The sequence below is a fragment of the Mustela erminea genome, chromosome 21, assembly GCF_009829155.1.
Source record: "Mustela erminea isolate mMusErm1 chromosome 21, mMusErm1.Pri, whole genome shotgun sequence".
NCBI classification, from domain to species: Eukaryota; Metazoa; Chordata; class Mammalia; order Carnivora; family Mustelidae; genus Mustela; species Mustela erminea.
This window is the reverse complement of record NC_045634.1, coordinates 33,896,467-33,919,113: the sequence shown is the minus strand read 5'-3', so window position 1 is coordinate 33,919,113 and position 22,647 is coordinate 33,896,467. Positions and strand designations below refer to the sequence as shown.

At 52.3% G+C, this 22,647-nt stretch overlaps 1 long non-coding RNA gene across 1 annotated transcript; it reads left to right on the top strand.

Moving 5' to 3' along the window:
• Positions 1-14,895: 14,895 nt before the first annotated feature.
• On the top strand, positions 14,896-22,140 carry LOC116581668. Its single transcript, XR_004282155.1, has 3 exons — positions 14,896-15,215; positions 18,155-18,208; positions 21,941-22,140. It is a non-coding gene; the product is annotated as an uncharacterized LOC116581668 (long non-coding RNA).
• The last annotated feature ends 507 nt before the right edge of the window (positions 22,141-22,647 follow it).

The following is a 22,647-nucleotide window of genomic DNA, read 5'->3' as shown; positions in this document are numbered from 1 at the left end:
GGCCAAAGACACCCCCGTCTCCGGCCGAACCAGCCGTCGAAGAGCTGCCGTCCGTGATGACACGTGTGCTTCTCTGCAAAGTCGTCGGAGGCAGAGAGCAGAGCAGGAAGGCAGATTCAGGCCCAAGCACATGGGAGGAAAGTCGGGGGTCTCCAGGCTGGGGGGGCCTGCCTGTGACAGCGACAGCACGCAGGGCTGTGGGCACAGAGCCGCTGGGAGAATGGGGCAGAGGAACTAGAAGGAAATGGCCCCACGTTCTTTCGGTCATGCCTGGCCTACACCGGCCCGGAAAGGCTTGATGTGCACTCTCCTGCTCATTCCCCACCAGACCCCAAGGGGACAGGCGTGCATCGAGCCTTCCCTGCACAGGTTAGTAACGCAGAAAGGTCACTGCAAAGCCCCCACAGGGGCCGGCCCCCCTCTGTTGGCCTGACCCCATTCCCCGGGGCCTCTGATGGGACCTCAGGAAGCACCAGCCCCTGGACGTGAGAAGAGGCCGATCTGCTCCCTTGGCTCAGCTTGTAAGGCACCCAGCATGGGGTCCGTTCCCGCATCTGTGCAAAATAAGTAGCTCGGGTAACCTGCAAGCTCTCCGGCAGCTGGAAAAGCACACGCGTGGGCTTGGTGACCTGCGTTAGCGCCCACACAGCTGGTGCAGAAACCCAGGCTCGCCGCCTCCTTTCTGCAGAGCGGACCTGCTGGGCAGGACCGAGCTCGGCCCCAAGGAACAGTGGATACTTCCTGGTGCCTGTTCCTCCTGCTTTCTACGTGTTCTTCCCGTTTACGACGTGTCTGCCTTCGGGGGAGCTGTGGCGGGGACAAGCATGACCACATTGTCCCAGCTCAACCAGAAACTCAGAGAGGAGAGGCTGTGCCGCTCACATTCTCCTCCAGGGCTTGTCCGCTCTCAGCAGCTGCGTCTTCTTCAGGCGGGTGCCTGCGCCCGGGGGCTTGCGTGTATGATGAAGAAAGCAAGTGTGGAGCAGTCAGCTCTGCCTTTATTTGCCGCAGGTGACACCTGGGGCAAAGACTGACTTGGGGTGGACAGTGAGTCCCTCTGTATCCACGCTGGTTGGGGCATCTGTCCGCTTGGGCGGTCTTATTCTGTGTGCTCAGTCAAGGTGAAACCCAGAGGATGAACAGCAGGTGGGACATTAGGCAGGCATTTCTCTGGGCAGGAGCTGTTTGCAGAGGGGTCCTGACTGCCTCCTTCCGTGGCACTCCGACCTCCCCAGCCTAATTCACAGATCCTCCTGCTCTCAAAATATCTGTTAATGTGTAGCCTCTGTAAATACACCGTTGGCAAGTTAGCCCATTTTTCTAGAGCCGAGCAGAGTCCAGTGGAAGGAAAAAGATGTTTAGCTTGAGTGAATCAGTACATGTCAGCCCTACCCCCACCAACGTGCCAGGTGCTTGTGCTTGGTTCTGGGCTCATGGGGATTGTTACGGACTGAACTCTGTCCTCCCAAATTCATAGATTGAACTCTTAACCCCAGGACCTCAGAATGTGACTATATTTGGTGATAGGGTCTTAAAAGAGGTGACGGAAGTAAAATGAGGTCATCAGGGTTGGGCTTTACTCCTGTCTGACTGATGTCCTTATAAGAACTGGAAGGGAGCCCAGGGATGCATGTGCACGGGGGCTGGAGGGGGGCAGGCTGCAGGGGGACACACAGCAAATAGGTGGCATCTATATGTCAAGGAGAGTGGCCTCCGGAGGTCCAACATCTTGACCTCGGACCTCCAGCCTCCAGCACTGGGAGCAAATTAATTCCTGCCATTGAAGCTGCCCGGTCTGTGGTATTTTGTTAGGGCAGACTGACGGATCAATGAGAAGCCATCCCCGAGCTCAGAGGACTCACTGTCCAGCAGGTGGGACTCGTGCCTAAATGTCTGTGTGCCAGCAACGTGCTTTCCCCGTGCCTGCCCCCGTCATCTCTGAATGCTGGTGGAGCCCCTGCGGGACTGTCCTGCCTCTCTCTGCCTCTCCCCCGAGCTGTTCCCTTCCCACCTGTATTTAATTCCCATTTCAGGACACCGCAGCAGGCAGAGCACATGCGCACTGAGGTTGTCCCAGACAGAGGTGACTTGAGATGGCCATAAGGCTTCTAGACCTCCCTGCCGTCCTAAACTCGCCGAGACCTACATCCCCCACAATGCTGACATTCTAAAAACGACTCAACACTTCTCCCTCTGTCTGGAGATCTCTGAAGGTCCGTTATAGCAGAATGGTCGCTCTGGAGAGTCTACAGGGACTCACTTCTCAGCTGTTCACTGAGGGACTCCCATCTGAGTGCCTTAAATGCTTCGTGGAGGAGAGATTTATTGGATGGATTGGCTTCTTGTTTTGCTCTTTGGACAATTAAGAATAACTGTGACTACCTAAACGCTTGGGTAGGATCCCCTTTCCTTCGGTCTGTCATGTATTTCATTCTTAACAAACTCCTACACATGTCTCAAAACCCATCTCAGGGGTTTGTTTTCCCCAAGCTGAGCTGACCGGCCCCTCCTTAACAGGATCAGTCTTTGTTAAACAGACTCTGGCCAGGTTGCCATGGACTGAATGGGTCCCCTTCAAATTAATGTTCAAGCCCCAATCCCCAATGTGATTGTATTTGGAGGTGGGGCCCCTTGGAAAGTAATTAGGTTAGATGATGTCCTGACGGCAGGGCTCAAGTGAGGCAATTAGCATCCTGATAAGAAAAGAAGAGGAAGAGACCAGAGCTGGCTACCCCCCAGCCCCGACCCACCCCCCACCCCTGTGTACGAACCAGGACACAGGCCTTCCCCAGACATGGGACCTGTGGACACCTTGACCTGGGACCCCAGCCTCCAGAGCTGGAGAAACACCTGTGGGCGGCTCAGACCTGTGGGCTGTAGCGTTTTCTTATAGCGGCTGGAGCTGACTGAGACGCAGGCTGCTTGCTCTCCGCTGAGGGGGGCCCCGTGGAGGGGGGCCAGGTTTCGGCTCTGCTGGCAGCACAGGGCAGAGCTTGGCACCTAGCAGGAAGGACCCAGCTGCCAGGATGCCCAGGGTCCCCCGCCCCACAGGTCGGAAGCAACCTGGGAACTTATGCTGTAAACTTTGGGTGCTACTGTGTCAGCTTGTTTTACTTCAGAGGCAGGCGAGAACAAGCTGGTGATATTTTCGGGGTGAGGAAAGGCCTCCTTTATTTGACAAAAAGGCCATTTACTAAAGGGGATCAAAATAAAGAGCAGGGAAGCTGAAGGCTGTTTCTTGCTTCCTCTCCCCGGGCCTTCCTGTTTTGGGGGAGCCCGCAGACCTCGTGCAGGAAGGAGGCAGTCAGGACCCCTCTGCAAACAGCTCCTGCCCAGAGAAACGCCTGCCTCGTGTCCCACCTGCTGCTCACCCCCTGGGTTTCGCTCGGACCGAGCACACAGAATAAGACCGCCCAAGCGGACAGATGCCCCAACTGGTGCAGATTCAGAGGGACTCACTGTCCACCCCAAGTCAGTCTTTGCCTCTGGGGTAGGGGACATGTGGGAGTCCCAACCTCCGGGCCAGCTCGCTTCAGCTTCTCCCGCCTCCGTAGCGCTGGCTCCAGTGGAAAGTCACAGCAGCGTGCCCGGGGGCCTGGGTACGCGGGGCTCATGAGGACGGTGGCAGGTGTCTGCCCCGGGAGGGTCCAGGCCGCTGGCTCTGAAGGATTTACAACCAGCCTCTTAAACACAGCACCCAAGCCGGTTGGGTGGGGGAAAAGCCCCTCCCGTGGACCCAGAGGCGTAAACAGCTCGGGGGTTCCTGCGGGGGATGCAGAGCCCCAGAGGCTAGACCCACAGAAAAATAAAAACGAGTACCACGACTTTTGATGTGGCCCTTGGACAGAAAGCAGCCGGTTCCCACGGCACCGGCTGGGGGCGACCCGGTTCTCCTGCACTTTGCGGAGTTGGGAGGAAGGCAGTTAGGCCTGTGCCGACCTTGACCTTCACAGACGAGCGTTCCTGCTTCTGAGACCCACTCGTCATTTTGGCTGAATCCTGTTTCCCAGACTGGCCTCCCGGTTCAGGCCTTTGCATTTGGTGCTTTTCCCCTTGTTCCTGAGGAAAACCACTTCTAGACTTGACGTGCCTTCTCTTTCTGGCTTCTCGCCTGCAACCTTCTCCAGGGGGGGCCATGCTGGGTGGCATGTGAGGGGGCCCCTTTCACTTTGGGCTTTCGGCCGCTGGGGACAGAAGCCGAGCTGGGGGTTGTGAAGTAGGCGTTGATCCCTATCTGGTCACTGACTGTCCCCGGTGCATCCCACAGAGCCTGAGTCAGTAGGTCTGAGAGGATCCCAGAAACTCACTGTCTCAGACGCCTGCCGGTGACCGCGACCCAGGCGGTGCGGAGGAGGGAGATGACCCCCAACGGCAGACAGCAGCGGCCAAGGGGTGTTGGCTCGTGTTGTCCACCCCACACTTTCTGCGCAGCCTTCCACGGCCGCCGTCTCACACCCCAGTGACCGTCTTCCACTGACGGTCGGGAGGCACAGGGCTTTCCTCTTTCGGCAGGAGCCTGGTGGTGGCGGGAACACCTGGTCAGGGTCCTCTGACATGTGGGGCACGGGCGGGCTTTCACTCTGTGCAGAACACCCAGAAATAGAGAGTTCTGCTTTCTCTATGGACACCAGGGGAAGGATATTGGCCGGAAATCTAAAGCAAAGGGACAGTTTCCAAGAGCTACAAAGAGGAGACTCGCAGAGAGCCTGGCCTTGCAGGCCTGGGGTGGACGAGGGTCTCGGAGGCTGGACGCTCAGCCTCCGCCTGTCCAGTCACCCCTTTGTTTTCACAAAACAGTGGAGCGTCTTGCCCCCAAAAGCACATGGCAAGGTCTGAAGAAGGTTTTGGGAAGGAAAACGTTATGGAATGTTATGAAAACATTATAAAATGTTATGAAAATAGGGTTTGGGCCCATGCATAGCCGGCAACAATTCAAAATGCTTAGGGCTCCTGCTATACCGTGCTGGTTTCCAACTTGAGTGAGGCTGGCGTGGACGGGAAGGTTATGAAGTGTGGAAAGTGTGGGCTTTCTCTCCCCTGTCCTGTGGGCACATGAGTGTGGGCTTCCGGCCGCTACTGGTCGGCTCTGGGTACGAGTCTCTCTGAGTTCGGGTTCCCTCATCTGCAGCACAGGAAAGGGTAACCAATCCTTCCCCACTGGATTGTTTGAGGAACCCGGCGAAGCTGGACATCACAGCCGACACGTAACAAGAGCTTGATGAGTATCTGTTATTATTACCTAAAGACTAAAATGCATTACAAGAAGTCCAAGGACATCAATGCAATTTTTTTAAAGATTTATTTATTTATTTATTTGACAGACAGAGATCACAAGTAGGCAGAGAGGCAGGCAGAAAGAGAGAAGAAGGGAAGCAGACTCTTTGCTGAGCAGAGAGCCTGATGTGGGGCTCGATCCCAGGACCCTGGGATCATGATCTGAGCCGAAGGCAGAGGCTTTAATCCACTGAGCCACCCAGGTGCCCCATCATCAACACAAATTTTAAGCTAGTATGTTTTTCTAGAATGGGAAAGTACCATCTTCAGGCTAAAAAGAAAACAAAATTCCGTTTTGGCTTGGTTTTCCGTTAAAAAAAAACGACAAAAAAACTTCGCAAATGTAAACAAGCAAATGAACTAAAGGAAATTTACAGTTGTGGGTAGGCATCCCAGCGCAAGGCCTCCCCTGGGACAGGCCGGAAGCCCATGGCTGCATCGCTCCCGACCGCCCAGTCACTCACGAGTACCCTTCCTGGGACAGGACAAAACGATGTAGGCTCATTTTCCACGTATGACATCTGCCATGAAGTGGGGAAGGTTCCTGTTGGCTGCGGACCAGTCTGAGGCTGCTGGCTAGGTGACGGCTTTCTTTCCACGTGGAAAAACCACACCTAATGGGAGAGATCCCCGCCCTGGAGTCCTCTGCCCGTCATGATGTCAGAAGCATTTCCTACTTCATTTCCCCGGAGTCTGACCACAGAAGCCGTGACCTTGTTGGAAAGATGAAAGTCCATCTGGTATAACTTGAATTTTTCCCCAACCGCCGCCACTTGACTCAGTTGGAAAGCACTGGGAACGTGATGTCCCTCATTGGCTTCGAGACTGTCTGAGGATGAACAGGGATTAGCCTCCACGTGGGCAATGTGCTGCCCTAACGGTTATACACAGACTGTGGGATCTAGATGCATTCTTCCTTTTTAGCGTCTGTGTATCAATCTGCAAATTGAGGTGATAGAGACTAACAGGGTTAGCCTGTGAAAAATAAAATCCAGGAATGTGAAGCTTTGTGATACAGTGTGGGAGGGGAAGGGCTGCCATGCTGGTCCGGTTTGGATTTGCAAAAGGATTATGGGAACCATGAGAACAAACTTGCCGCATGTTTGTGAATGTATGTCAAATGATTCTGCTTATCTGATAAGGTAGGTCAGCGCCCTGTAACACTGTTAGTAGGAGTGCAAGAGGGGTTACCGTGTTTCCTAAAGACTTTTGGAAAAGTCTCTGAAGCTTTAGATGCCTGTTGCATTTTAAGAATGCTGACGGCAACAGGTTTTCCCCAACAAAGCTATTATGGACTGTGCTGTGTGCATGGGAAGAAACACAGAAGACCTCCTGCGTAATAGAGCACAGACCGGGAAGAAGTCCTGCTGAGTCCCAAAGGACTTGGTGTGAGTCTCCATCTGATACTGGTCCACCATATTGGATGGTGGCAAACCACCCCATTGAATCCCCTTTCTGGAGCCCTGTAAAGTGAGGGTGAACCTTGAGAAGCAGGTGCACGTGAATGAGGCTGTATTCTGGATTGTGGGGAACCCCTGCCCTACTTCTACCTACATCTGGCTGCGTTCCCTGGTCTACGAAACTTAGAGACCCTGTGTGTCCCGTAGCTGACCTTCCAAGGGCCCCTTCTGGATGGTGATATCAGCCTGTCTATTCCTTGCAGCCTTTAAGACTCAGATCAACACATTCTTGTCCTAACTACTCCAAGTCCCAGCCAATACCAAACAGTTCTTATTTTAAAGCAATCAGATGTCGGGGAGGTCAATTAAAAAATAGAAATTCAAGGGCGCCTGGGTGGCTCAGTGGGTTAAAGCCTCTGCCTTCGGCTCAGGTCATGATCCCAGGGTCGTGGGATCGAGCCCCACATCGGGCTCTCTGCTTAGTGGGGAGCCTGCTTCCTCCTCTCTCACTCTCTGCCTGCCTCTCTGCCTACTTGTGATCTGTCAAATAAATAAATAAAATCTTTAAAAAAAATAGAAATTCAATATCTTGCATAGGAAGGAGGTGGAGTTTTGAGGAAGGAGAAAGCAGGATGGCAGGAAAGCCAGCATCTCGCTTATCAGAACGAGGCTGGTATAACCACCAGGACACTCCTGGGCCACCAGCCCGTTTGTCTTGTGTTCTACCTTGTGGCTGGGCAAGTTGCAAAGCAGAAAGCTTCCAGCAGAGCAGGATTTTGAGGAATCTGACATCTGTGAGCATCAAAAGCCATAGGATAACTGCTTATAAAGAGTTTTGGTGAAAAACCCATAGAGGAGTCAGAAAAAGTCTCACTTTTGCAAGTTTGAGAGTGACTTTAGAACGGTGTTCTAGTTGAGTTTGAAGGTGGAAACCCGTTGGATGTCAGCAATGGCGGAGAGGAGACAGTGACTGGAGATTGTTAAGAAGGTTTCTAATTGCACTGAAGAATTGGCGCACACGCGCGAGGGAGGCAGGAAGGAGAGTGCACGAGAACAAGGAGGACTGGAGATTTCATCCACAAGCCTAGGACCACCAGAGCTTGCCCGCCAACCGCCAGGAGCTGGGAAGAGGTGAGAAAAGGCTGCCTGAGGGGTTTCAGACAGGGCATGGCCTTGCTGATACCTTGAGCTTGGATTTCCAGTCTCCAGACCTAGGAGATGATGCTCTGGCCACACAGACCGTGGCACCTCAGTATGGCTATCCTAGGAAACCCATGTAGGCTCAGTAAGGAGGTTTAACTGATTTCAAGAATTCTAACTCCTTAGAGAACAAAATTAAGTGGAGAACTCGAGGTTCTCTTAGGTCTCATGAACAAGTATTATAGGTAGCGAAATTGTTGGACCAGAGAAAAATCTACTGCCAAATGCAGTTAACCCCATTTTCAGGAGAACTTTCTAAAAACAGATAAGCACCTGCAAGTCGGCTGTGAAGACCAAAACCTATAAATCGACAGGATTTACACATACATCGTTTGCTAGGTGATTGAAAACAGATAAATTAGAAAATCATCATCTCCTTTCAAAATATCAGTTGTTTGCTTTAAAAATGTGTGGAATGCCTTTAGATAGTAAGTTACTAAAGAATTCAAGATTACTTTGTTACAAATAGTATTTTGTTTATATAAATATTCTAGTTGCATATCTACGACATGAAGATGGATGAGTTCCATGAACATAGTATATGAATTACATGAATATCAGTAGTTCAGTTAGCATGGATTTGTCACAGACGTTATCTGATGAGTGTTCTGCCTGTCCTCATAGAAAAAGAAAAAACAGTTCATTCAACAGGTTCACTCTAAATTTTCCTGTATCCATTAAGACCATCTATCTCCTTAAGTGTTAATCTCAGGAAAAATTTAATTGCTCTGGTTCCAGTTATAATGGGAACCATCATCATAAAACTTCATCTGTAAGAGCATTTGATACAGACCGAGAAGAAATTACATGAAGACAGGCACTAGCAAGCCGTGAACTTCAGCTTGCATGTTGAATCATTCCTAGAACACGGAAGGCTCTATCGCAGACTCTTCCCGTGGAAATAAAATCTTTGCCCTATATCAGAACTTGCCAACGTGCAGCAGGAAAATCCTCAGAGATGCTGCGCCATGGATCACAGACGGCTTCTACACAGATAGGTCGCTTCTACTTCCCCCTCCAAAGCCAACTGCGGAGATCAACCTTGTCTGTTCTTTTCCTATCTGTGTCTGCCCTGAGGGCAACGCTGAGATCAGAGATGCAAAGCCAGTTCTTTGTTCATTTATCCCTGTCCTGTGCTGGTAACTGCGATCCCTCGGAGGGGTCCCTGCGTGGACACACATACTCTGTCTACTTTGGGGAGTTGATGGGGCTATGACTGCAGGGACCTGGTTCCTGACATTCACCCACTTGTCCACTCACCTCTTCATTCATTCAACTGGCATTTCCTCAAGGACTTCGCTGCCGTGCCTGCTACTATGTTACCATCAAACTGTTTCTCTCTCTTCCTCAGCACACCACTGCACCCGGAAAGCCTTGCTGCGCCCTGCTGCAAGAGGGGGCTGTGCTTCGGGCATTCAGTGGCCTCTCCTGGGCCAGCCAACTTCAGCAAACATGGCTTTTCCTCAACTTCTCTGCTCGCTGCCTTGAAGAATCCTGTCTGGAATGAGAGATACGGGACTTTTGTTGGGTCCCAAAGGTGCTTGACAAGGTCGTCTAATCTACGTGTTGGACGGAACTTAACCTGCTGCTTTCAGACTCTGCGTCCCCAGTGAGGGCAACAAAGACCACGGCTCTGCTCTGAAGCGGCTCAGGAGGAGGCAGAGCTGTTCCAGAAGAGAGGGTCCAGACATGCATCAGAGACGGGATTCTCTCTGAGCGGCAGAGGGAACCCTGCTCCAGGGCAGAGAACTTCCCAGAGAGAAGCTGATGGAAGCTGAAAGGGGGCGTGTTAAACGGAGGAGAAGGGTGCATGCGTCCAGACCCTTGGCATCCTCCTAAGAGCTTGCTTCCCACAGTCTTACAAGGCAGGGGCTGGGGGACACTCCCCTGGAAGCTGGGGTCTCCTGGTGTCTTGAGCACCACGGGACACTGCCGTGAGCCATGAGCACTTGACCCACCTGTGGATGCTGCTGTTTTGACACAGTGGAGGCAGTATTTTAAGACGATGTAACCCAACGTGCCCAGGATAGACTAGACGTCATGCAACAGAACTTCTTAAATGGCTAGTTTATTCCGTGTTTCCAAAACAAGGGGTAGAGCTTATCTCGCTCAGTTATTTAATAATTGCTGCTTCTTTCCCCATTGTTTTGTTTTATTTTGCTCTAACCACTTTACTGAGCTATCTTTGATGGTCTCATGGTAAGATGTCCCCTACGATGTTTTGCATCCTGAAATGACCACCACAGTCAAACTAAATAACTTGGGCATCACCTCAGCCCAGTAGCACGGGGCATGTGTGTTGAGAAGATTGAACTGAAGATCTGTCTCCTTACTGACTTGCAGGTACACTGCCCAGGGCTGCGGACCATCACCAGCCTGTTGTGACTGCTCCGGAACTCTCTCCTCTCGCATCACTGAAACTTTGTGCCTCTGACCAATGCCTCCCCATCCCACCTCACCCTTGTTTTCAATAAATGATATCAGAGAAGCTACAAGATGTTCAAGCCCTGGTACAGTTACAAGGTGATTGAGTCTCGAGGCTGCCGAAGTCCTTCTGGTTTTAACACCGTGTAAGGGGAGGGAATAGGAAAATAACTTTCCAGTTTGTATCCCAACTTCTACCCTATCCAGCCATACGTGTAAAAGCATTTATGTGTTTAAAAAGTAAAATTTAAAAAAGCATTTGTTAGTAGGAAAGACCAGGAAAAACCACACAGTTCTCAGGCAGGGTTGGACTGGAGCTGGCTAGCTTCCTTTGTGGAGAGCCAAAAGCCCCCGGGCATGTTTCTCCCCAGTGCCTTGGTCGGTGACGCCATGTTGGAAGCTGGCAATCCACCATGGGGGGTATTAACGCCGCACTAACGGGAAGAAGCTCTAAGTCAGGGCCCCCCACGCCCGTGCCTGAGAGCCACCAGCACACCACTGGACCAGATTTGAATTACTGCCCTGCTCCTTGCCAGCTACATGACTCTTTGTCCATCACTTAGCCACGGCCAGCCTGGATTTTCTCTTCTGTATTTGTTGGCTGGGGCAGGCATAACAAAATACCACAGACTGGAGCTTAAATCATAGTTCTGGAGTCTGGAGGTGTGAAAGTGAGTTGTCTGTGCGGTTGGTTCCTTCTGAGGCCTGAGAGGAAGGATCTGTCGCAGGTCCCTCTGCTTGGCTCGTAGATGGCCGTCTCCTCTCCGTAGTTCTTCACATCTTCCCGCTGTGGGTCAGTCTCTGTGCTCCAATCCCCCTTTTCATCAGGACAGCAGTGTTAGAGACAAAAGGACTGTGTCCCTGCAAGGTTCATGTGTTGAAGCCCCAACACCCAGCGTGACTGTATGTGGAGATGTGTCCTCTAGGAGAGTGATTAGAGTTCAGTGGGGTCTGAGGGGTGGGGCCCTGACCCAACAGGATGAGCGTCCTGATGACAAGGAACACCAGAGAGCCCACTTTCTCTGTGTGTGTGTGTCTCGCTGCGCACACAGGCGTGCACGCACACAGAGGAAAGCACGGCGAGGAGATAGCCATCAGCAAACCAGGAAGACAGCCTTGCGAGAAATCAGCTGGGCCAGAACCTTCCTCTTAGGCCCGCAGCTCCCGAAACTGGGAGAAAGGCACCTCTGCTGTTTGAGCCCCAGCTTCAGCCTTGGTCGTGGTCCTTGGTTACCATCATCCTGGGAAACGATAGAACAAGTCACATTGGACCTGAGCGTACTCCAATGACCTCATTTTAACTCACTCACCTCTGCAAAGACTCTTTCTCCAGATCATGCCACATTCTGAGGGCCTGGAGGTTGGGACTTCCACATATGGATTTTTGGGGAAATAGTTCAGCCCATAACCTAGTATGGGAGCTCCGCTTACCCACCTCTAGGCTTGTTTCGAATATGAAACATTCATACAAAGCCCCTGACACACAGTAGGGCCTCAATGGCACTGGCTTTTAGCACGGTAACTGCCAGTCAACATCTAGTTGATCCTCTTCATAAAGCTTCCAGGGCCCTCACCTTAGCTCCGTTACCTGGGGGGAGGGTGGGCGCAGAGGATGGGAGGGTCGGCACAGCCCGGACAAGGCCTGGCATCAGACCACCCAGGGTGTGGTGGGTGTCGGACCGGGCAGAGGGCACCATGTTGGTTCTGCCCGTGACAGAAAATGCAAGAAGGTTGGCCTACCCCAAAGACTACTTTGAACAAGGTACCCCTTTCTTTTCTTACTTTTAAAAATTACGGTAAAAAAATACCTGACCTAAATTTACCATTTTCACAGTTTTTAGTTCAGTGGCACTCGGCACAGTCTCATTGCTGGTCAGCCATCACCGTCGTCCATTGCCTGAACTTTTCCATTTTCTAGAACTGAAACTCTGTTCCCACTACCCACGGACGCTGCATTCCCCCTCTGTCAGCCCCTGGAGAGCTCTGCTCTGTTTTCTGTCCCTAAAATTAGGCTACGCCAGAGATCTCGTGTAAGTGCAATCACACAGCACCTCTCCTGACCCCACAGGCATCTTTCACTGGGCATGGCATCCTCGAGGCCCATCCGTGCTGGGCCAGGTGTCGGGATCCCATTCCTTTCCAAGGCTCATTCACACTCTGCTGTCGGGTGACCCCACATCCTGTTTATCCTTCCAACCTGGACGCACGCGTGGGCTGTTTCTACCTCTTGGCTGTCGCTACCTTTTTGAGACCTCACTCACCCCTGGCCCATGCGCCCGGGGCATTTCCTCCTCATTAATCTTCACATCCGATCACTAGAGTTGTCCTTTGTAATCAATGTCTTTCCCCTAAAAATTGCTTCAGCTCATGGGACTGGAAAAAGACCAAAAAAAAAAAAAAAAGGAAGGCTAAGCATGCCATTGGGAAGCAGGGTTTTCTGGTGGGGGCGGAGGGATGGGTGCAGGTAAGGACCAGCTCTCCGGCAGCACAGCCTCCCTGGGGTCCCTGTGACCTTTCCTATAGACCAAATACGAACGCTGCGAGAGGGGAAAGTTCCCTCCAGCCTAGTAGTTTTCCACATTGGCACCGAGGCGGACTGCAAGTGGGAGGAATTACTGACTGGCTTGGCTGAGGTCTCCTGGTTTTGTTTCAGGAAACGGCCCTGTTTTTTTTTTTCAAGAGGCACAGAACCGAGCACCCCATGCCGGCTGGCAGGGGGGAGGGGAGTGGGGCGGGCCGGGGGACTCCCCTCTCGGGCTGCTGGGATCGAGCTTGGGGTGTGGCCTGCAGGGTCATCATCTGGCCCACCAGTGCTGGCGAGGTGGTCCAGGGGCTCTCCAGGGACCGCCATCCTGAGCACCGGCCCGGCCGTGGCGCTCCCTGGAGCTCCCATCCAGAAGGGCCACACACTCTCCTCCGCTTTCACATGTCACTGGCCGCGGCACCTCCACAGCCGCGCTTACCTCCGTGTAACGGGAAGGAGAGTAGAGTCAGGACCTTTGCCCAAAGCCCTGATGACTATCCCAGCGAGAAGGGGTTCTGTTAAAACCACCGTGCGTATAGACCTTTTTTTTTTTTTTCAGACGCAGATAATCAAATCTTTGTCTAAAATCTCAATTCTCCAATTTCCCCGATATTTAAACACTTAATACAGACGTGGCTGAAAATGCTGCCTAGTAACATGCTTTCCGGGGGGAGGAGCCACGGCGGCAGCCTCGGCTCGTGGTGAGCAGGTGCCTTCGCGGCCGCCGCGTGGCTTCAGCCCGGGCTGGGAGGATCCCTCAGAGGGTTTTCGAGAATCCGTAGAGCATGGTAAGTAAAGCCGAGAGGAGCTGCAGGTCACCTCGGGCAGAAGACGTGAACGTGCACCCACTCGGTGTTGTGGAGGACGGCGAGTGTGTCCGGGAAAATGGGGTGACACTCGGGGGGCCATGAGGAGCCGCTGGGGGTTGGCGAGGAGAAGGGCAAATGGTCAGACGGACTTGGCTCTGTTTCTGATTCTGCCAACTGCCGCCTTGGGACATTGGATGAATCCCTGGGTTTTCCTAAACAGCCGTTTTGGTATCTACAAAATGAGGAGAGTAGGACCAGTTTGAGGAATAGATTGGGACGCTGCGTGTGTGCCCTAAACTACAGCCACGATTATGACTGAATGTGACGGACATTCGTGGCCTGATCCTAGGTGGTCCCAGTCACCTGTGTACGTGGTCACAGCCTCCCACCCCCACCGCTGCCGCCAAAAACCCCCCATCGCTGAGAGAGAAGGTTTGGTTGTTCCAATCTCCTCTTCTCCTCCCCCAGGGAGCTTCCTGGACCCTCCCCGTGAATTCAAGCCCAGAGCCGTCCCCATATCGGCCTTGCGAGGTTTCTCCTTACACGTTAGCCCCCTGCACGAATAGGGCCCCATGGTGGGGTTTGACAACTCCAGTGTCGCGTTTGTGGGGCCAAGACGATTTGCCAGAACTCCCAAGACACTGAGCAGGAAGAGGGGCCCCACAAGGCCACCCCTAAGAGCTTGGCTGCACAGAGGCCAGGACGCCCGTGGAGGGGCTGAGAAGGGCCGGGAAATTCTGTGCACCTGCACGGACACCTGCTCGAGGTGCCGCCCGTGTTCAGGCGGTTCCGAGGAAGCGTTTCCTGGCCGCTCTCGGGCAGGCACCGGGACAGCCCCTCGTCCGGGTGTCCCCGCGGCTGGTCCTCCCGCGGTCGGCCCTCGTCCCAGCTCCTGTGTTCCAGCTGACACCCGGCCCTCGGCCAGGGGGACGTTTTGGTTAGATTTTGTGAGAAGAGTTCCAGGCCCCATTTGTGTGGTTCTCTGGCAAAGGGCCCAGGCCCCATGGATACTTTGAAATCGGGGGCCCGGTGGAAAACGTTCCAATTTTAGAATATGTGCTGCGAAGCGAGCACGGCCTGGTGGAAAATGAAGCCCTACGTGCGCGGAGCAAGACCAGCTGATTGGAGAACCGGCTACACAAATCCGTCGGGGGACGGAGGAAGCACCTAAGGAATCTTCTGGTTTGTGACAAAGTGGCCACCGGGCACAGCCGTGGAAGTTGTATTTTGTGACAGGAATTCCGGCTGAGGGGACAGGGGGAGCGGAACCCAACCCAGACGGGGCAGCCTTTTCTTGACTAGTATGGGGGGTGTGGGAGCTGGTCGTGGCTAGAACCCCCTGCCGATGGGTGAGGCGCGGATAACCCACAGAGGAAGAAACTAGTGTTTCTCGCTCAAGTATTTCAACCAAGTTCTTTTCTTTTGCCTTTCTGGTTTTTCTGTCATGAATATTTATTATAGATGTAATATGCCAAACACCATAGTAGGTGCTTCACTTACGCAATCTCAAAATCGCCAACAACCTTGCTGCTGGGCAGGTGTTGGAGGAGGCCCAGTTTGTGGATGAGGAGACTGAGGCCCAAGGTAGGTGCCCTGGCCATGGCCATCAGCAGGCCTGAGAGACTCGACAGCTGAGAACTTTTCTTCAAATTTGTCTGCTCCCCGCCACCCCCCACCCTCCATGGAGGTCTCTGCTGCCCACTGATGGTTTTGTTTTTTAAAAAAAGATTTTATTTATTTATTTGTTGTTAAACAGGGAGCACAGGCAGGGGGGAGTGGAAGAGAGAGAGAAGCAGGCTCCCCGCTGAGCAGAGAGCCCGATGTGGGGCTCGATCGCAGGACCCTGGGATCATGACCTGAGCTGAAGGCAGACGCCATACTGACTGAGCCACCCAGGCGCCCCTCGTCAATGTACTTTATTTTCTGCTCTGCTTTTACAAATACTGTGTAAACTTTCAAATACAAATGTATCTTTCCGTGAGATGGCAAAAGTAGAAGCAGGTATCTTGGAACGTTCAAAGTGTTCGAAGATGAGATGGCAAAGGGCATCGTTGCACATTTTCACACAAGGGCTTGTGGTTTCTGTGATGACGACGCTGAAAACGTGTCCTGGAATTGTTCTTTTTCTTCTTCTTTCTTCTTCTACATAACGGCTGACTTGGAGATAGGGGGGAAGGGAGAGGAAGAAAGGGCTTCTCTGACCCGTGGTCCGGACAGAAGCTAGCCGAGCTGTGCACCAGGCACTCGCGGTCCATCCAGACAGACTTCAGCCTCACCGAGAGAGAATTTGCTAAAGAAATCAGTGAAAAATGAATGACTGAAAACGTGCCGCTGAGGAGTAATTTCTCCTATAAAAATCCTGACCCTAATCGTCAGTTAGATGCTATTACATCTGTTATCTCTTCCAGGGCACAGCCCTAGAGAGCTCCTTTAACTCAAGCCTCTAGAAGGATGCTGGAAGCATCTGATGACGATTGCTGAATCTGACCTCTGAAGGGGAACTGTATGCTGTTGAATGGAAATCAGGAAAATATTCATGTGTAACAATCCCATAATTAGGTATTAAATTATTCTAAGATGTATTTTGCCTCAACCCTTTACCCCACTGTTCGAGTAACACCGGGGCCATCCGTTTATATCACTGTCGTAATTCCTACAGAAATGGAACAAGAGAGGAAAGACTCCCCATTTCAAGGGCAAAGCCTCCAGAAGCAAAAGGAGATAGTCTGTGCCATGCATCGCACCGTGGGAGAGAAGGGGTAACGGCATCACTTCCCAAGGGCAGAGCGTTGGGGTCAGAAGCACCAACCATGGGCAGCTTTTGGGGAGTGAGGGATTATCTGTGTGCAGGGCAGCGTCTCGGGCCAGTGCGCAAATTCAGCCCACGGGGGAGCAGTGGGAGCTGCTGGCAGAGGTCCAGCCGAGTTGTGGGCAAGGGAGTGAGCACGTTGCCTTTGGGGGTCCGGGGACGGGGAAGCCGTGTGGGACTGGGAAGCCCTGAATGGGAAAGGGGGTCAGGGCTCTGATTCCGAGCCCACCTGAACGCCTATGACTTTGGGCAGGAGTGTCACCTCCATTCATCTTGCAGCCTAAAAGGAGAGTGTTGGGTTGGTGGCCTCTGAGATTTCTTCTAGTTCCAATATATTCTTGGTGTTCAGCGGGGGGCCGCCCCTGTTTGGGAAGGAGCCAGAAGTGGGGCTGAGCTGGGGGTAGTGAGGCTCGGGGAGGGACAGCAGCGGGGCCGAGGGAAATGTGTCGGGCGACATATCTTCCTGGTGGACACTCGGAGACGCTCGGGATCTTAGGGGAAGCATCTAGAGACAGAGAAGTGGGTCACTCAGGGAGAAAGGGAAGGACGAAGCAGGGGGGCTGACGTGCCGGCTGGGAGACGGGCTTTTGTATGGAGGAGGGTCAGGACAGCGAGGAGAGGAAAATCCAAAGCCTCTACAGTGGGAAGACGTGGGGAATTAAGCAGGTTCTGCACACACGTTTTCCATCTTCCCAGAAAGGACCGTGCTGGGGTCAACGTCATGGGCAAGGTCTTAGGGACTGAGGGGAGGTGAATCAAGCATTTTTGAAAAAGCACGAAGATCCTTGCTTGGAATCAAGAGGCTGAATTTACAGTGAACTCGGTTTCCCGCTCTGCTGGAGGATGGTCACTATGGTGCGAGTGTAGGGCTCATGTCACCGTCGCATGTCCTGCCTGTGTGACTCAGTCTGGTCTGCAGAGGCTCAGATGAGGCGGGGATCGGGGGCCTGGGCAGCACTGGCTCCACCCCCAAGCCTGAGCCCCAGGGCTGGGCTGCCAGCACACGTGGCCCTTCAGTTAGTGGTGGGGCAGCCTTCTGTCCTCGGGCTCTGTGGACTTTCCTCACTTCAGGCTCTTCATCAATGACAGAAAGAGCTTAGGTCTCTTTACGACTTCACTGCAGAGTCAAAGGCACTAAAAAATCACTTTAGGGACCCCTAGGTGGCTACGTTGGTTAAGAATCTGCCTTCAGCTCAGGTCGTGGTCCTGGAGCTCCAGGATTGAGCCCCGCATTGGGCTTCCTGCTCAGCAGGGATCTGCTTCTCCCTCTCCCTCTGCCTGCCTCTCTCTCTCTCTCAAATAAATAAATAAAATCTTTAAAAAAAAAAATCACTTTCTTCAGTAAACTTGTATTGCCTACAGTAGGGTATTCTGGACATGGTTGTAAGCCCTGGGGATGCAGGGGAGCAGGGCGGATGAGGTCCCTGGCTGCCAGAAGTTTCTGGGGAGAGGGTGTCCCCTGATGGCCTTCTCTGGAGGAAAACAGCTGGTGGAAAGCAGAACCGTTGTGGATGCTTCTTAAACCCAGTGCACTAAGTGCTCAACACGGGCTTTTGTGGGGCAGGAACATATTGCAAAAGTTAGCTTAATCTCCAGCGGGAATGCCCCATCCCCTGGGGCTCTGGCCAGTGTTTCTGCTCTACCTCGGTGAGGAAACTGCTTTCTCTTTGAAGGGAATCAGGTGCAATGGCTTTGACCCCTGTCCTGCTTTCAGCTCAACCTTCTGGATGAAGACATCGCTGTTTGGGAGAAAACCCACAATCCAAGGGTGAGTCAGCACCTTTTCTAGAAGACACTGCTAGACTGCTGCTCAACCCCCATATCTTTGGCCTCTGGTTGAGTCAGAGCCTTTTCAAATGTTCCAGAACTCTCTCTAGGCAGAGAGAAGGCACCTGTAGCCCTTGCCATTCCAACCCCCAACAAGACAATGGGTTGAAAGCAGGAGACAGTGGAAAGTGGGTCGCCTTCCTGGCCCAGGTTGTGACAGGGGCCTTGGGGACCCTCTGCAGTGAGGGTGCCCGTGGGGAGCCTGCTTGGATCTCAAATATGAAGTGTGTGTCCTTTGCTCCTCCCCCAGCTGGGCGTGAGGATGTGGAGGAGACTTGGGCAGCAGTCAGAGCCACGGGGACTTACCACGTTGCCCTCTGACCCTGCTGTGGCACCCCCCCCCCCCCGCCCTGCACCGCTCTGATCTGGAGGGGGTGCTCTCTGGATCTCTTCCCTCGGGGCCGGAGCTTCTGAGGGCTGGGGGACTTCCCTCAGTGTGTGATGCTGGAAATATCCCATGTCCCAGCGGAGAGGGAAGAAGGCCCTGCCGACACCTGCTGGTCCTTCCTGGCGGTCCTGCAGAGGCCACACCCATGGTCTGCACTCGGGGCCCTCAGACCTCTGTGGAAGGACCAAGAGACCCTGATTCTGAGGCTGCTTGCTAGAGACAGATTGTTGCCAGCAACACTTTCCTGCGTATGTTCTAGGAGACTGGTTTCTATTCTGTGGGATTTTCCTTGGTCCATCACCAAACACAGCTTGCCCAGGGTTAGAGCAAATCAACTGGTTACCAGTTCCCCTAACAAGAGACCAGAGGAGGGGAGGGATAAGAATCTGGAGGCAAAATCCCAAGGGAAAGACCCCAGGCCGAGTGGGAGGCCCTCCGGTCCAGGGCAGGCCTTCACCTCCTCCTCTGGCCATGAGTCAAACACACCCTCCAGCCTTTCCAGACCTCCTCCACCAGGCAGTCTTCCCTTCTTACCAGCACTCGTGGATATGGTCTCCACATCAATGAGCCAGATTTGCCATTTTGATTTGTTTTTATGTTTCTTGATATGCACAGCCCTGTTTCAAAGTGCCCTGCTCCCAAACCACTGGAGTGAATGTTTCCTAAAGTCAAGGACGTTCTTATTTCCTTGTTTTGTTTTTTAGAGTGTTAATTTTTTTAGAACCGTTAGAGGTTCATAGCAAAATTGAATGGAAGGTGCAGAGATTTCCCAGCGGTCCCTGATCCCCCTACCACAGTCTCCCCACTACCCGCATCCTGAGCCACACGGTACCTTTGTTAGAATCATGAACGTCCGGGGACACGTCGTCATCACCCAGAGTCCGTGGTTTGCACCAGAGGTCACTCTTGTTGTTGGATGTTCTGTGGGTTTGCCCGGATGTATAATGATGTGTTTCCACCGTGATGGTGCCGTAGGGGCCTTTTCGCCGCCTGAAAACCCCTCTGAGCTCTAGTCCTTCCTTCCTCCCCCCCAGTCCTGGGCAGCCTCCGATCTCTGTACGGCCCCCATGGTTCTGCATTTTCTGGAACGTCAGAGAGTTGGAGTCACACACCACAGGGCCTTCCCAGATTGGCTTCTTTCACTTAGCGAGGGACATGCATTTAAGGCTCCTCCCGTCTTCCCGCGGCCCAATAGCTCATTTCTTTACGGCCGTGATTCTCTTCCGTGATTCTCTTCGTCTGGATGGACCACTGTTGACGTATCCATCACCTCCTGAAGGACCTTTTGGTTGTATCCAAGTTTGGGCAATTATGAATAAAACCCCTATAAATATCCATGTGCAGATTTTTGCCTGGACATGAGTTTTCAGCTCCTTTGGGTAAGTTCCAAGGAGCACAGCTCCTGGATCGTACGGTTAGAACAGGTTCAATCTGTAAGAAATTGCCAACTTGTCTCCGAGTTGTCTCCAAGGCACACTCTGCATGCCCCCATTGGTGGGTGACAGTCCCCATTGCTCCACAGCCTCTCCAGGACTTGGTGTGGTCGGTGCTCCCAGAGTTGGGCCACTCTCATGGTGCGCCGCGGCATCGCCCTGTTTTCCTCTGCGCTTCCCCGATGACGTACGACATGGAGCCTCTTTCCTTGGGCTTATTTCCCATCTGGGCTTCTTCCTGCCCCCCACACAGACAGACACAACGACGGTCACCCCGGGCCATCACGGACCCGAGTACTAGCTACCCTCTCAGGTCCTCTGCCCCTGAAACCAGAACGAGAGCTTCCTGAAGGCGGAGCTTGTGTGAATGGTCTGCCCCCCCTCCCCCAACAGCTAGGTAGCAGCTTGCCCCCGAATATTCTGGGCCCTGCGTCTGCTTGTGTGATCCCGGAGAGACTGCTTCCCCAACCTGAGCCTCAAGCTCTCCATCTGGGAAATGGGAGAGGAAAAGGATCCACGTTAGAGAGCTTCCAGGGGTAAACGTGCTGATAGATACATGTAGCTCAGAGCCTGGCACAGGGCAGCACTCAGAAAGACGAGCTAGTGGCAACAACGGTTATTGGCTTTTTAGAACAACTAAGTTCTGCTGGTTCAAAGAGGAGCAGAACCAGGATGGGGCAGCTGCTATCATTCTCTGATACCAAGAAACTTGAGGCCAGCAAGCAGGTGACTTCTTGATTGTTTTCTTACAAATATTATTTCTAAAATTAGCAACTTTGGGTCATGGCTGGGTAGAAAAGGTTAAAACAAAGTAACCATACCACTGTGGCATCTCAGTAAATTCTAACTCCCTGGGGCGCCTGGGTGGCTCAGTGGGTTCAGCCCCTGCCTTCAGCTCAGGGCATGATCCGAGGGTCCTGGGATCGAGCCCCGCATTGGACTCTCTGTTCAGGGGGGAGCCTGCTTCCCCATCTCTCTCTGCCTGCCTCTCTGCCTACTTGTGATCTCTGTCTGTCAAATAAATAAATAAAATCTTTAAAAAAAAAAAAATAGGTCTTGGGGCACCTGGGTGGCTCAGTGGATTAAGTCTCTGCCTTCAGCGCAGGTCATGACCCCCGGGTCCTGGGATGGAGCCCTGCATGGAGCCCCCTGCTCAGCGGGGAGCCTGCCTCTCCCTCTCCCTCTTCCTACTGCTCCCCCTGCTCCCCCCCCCGACAGATAAGTAAATAAAATCTTAAAAAAAATTAAATTTAGAGATTAAGAGAAATGAGCTAATTTGGGGACTTTACCCCCAGGAGATATGCTCAAATGTCAGCAAAGGGGTCATCTGGTTAATGGAAGCCCAGTTCCTGTGTCACCACTCACTTTCTAGCCTCTGCTCAAGGCCAGTCCCCGCCTGGCCTCCTTCCTCACACCATTAACACGACAATTAATGCAGGGCTGGAACAGGCCCAGACGAAACACTTGTTTAGAACACTTCCTCTCACTTCCCCGGCACAAACATCTATTCTGGGTTTGGGCTCTTTTCCAAGTTGGGTTACATGATGATAAACAAGTTGTTTTTTTTGTTTTGTTTTGTTTTTTTGGTAAGTGAAATTTTAACCGGGTGCTTCGCAAAACACAATTAAAAAAAAAAAAACACGTTATTTGAAGAAACTATTGAGCGGAAAAGTTAGAGACGTAAAGAAGTGCAAGTGGTTATAAAAATGTTTTTCCACTAAGCTCTGTTTATCCCCTGGCATTTGAAAAGACCTGCTTGGACACGTTTCTGACCAGCAATATGCATTTCCCACAGATGTGGAGGGGTTGCTTTCTTATATAGACCATCAATAATTATCTATCTTCTTTTAAGGATAAAAATGGAAAGTGAAAAGTTCAAGAAATCAATTAGCTGGCTTGAGTCTGCTGAGAAATTCAGGACAACGTTCAGGGCTGAAATTTACGAAGTAAATCAACATAATATGAAGAAGTAAATTAACCCAGAATGTCACAATGAATGGATAGTTCCCATGTAACCTCATAAATTTCCTGCTTGATGGATTTCAAGTCTCTGATTTCTAATAAAATTCTCATGAGAACACAGTATTGCTCCATAAAATCTCCTGAACTCTCCCCATGAGAAACGGCTGGTTTATAAGGGCGCATGGGTTCATGGCTGTGGTTTATTTATTAAAAATTTCTCAGTAAATATAACTTGGTCCAGCGCACAGCACCCCGCGATTATGGGGAGGTTGTGCATCATTTCTGCTGTCCCTAAGTATGAAGAAAAACAAGAAGAAGCACGTCAGGAACTCTCTAAACCAGAAAAAATACAGAAAACAAAACAAAACAAAAAACTGTAACCTTTTTTTCTTTCCAGGAGAAAGTTCTAGGAGAGCTACTCCTTGACTTTATCTCGGGCTCAAAAAGCCCCCATAGGAGTTTCACATTGGCTTTCAGAAAGTCTGAACACACCTGCCAGGGGGTTGACAGTGAGACCCCAGGACCGAGTGAAGGCGTGGTGTCATCTCTGTCCCCAACGTGGGCTCGCCCTCCCGGGGAGGACAGGGCTGACAAAAG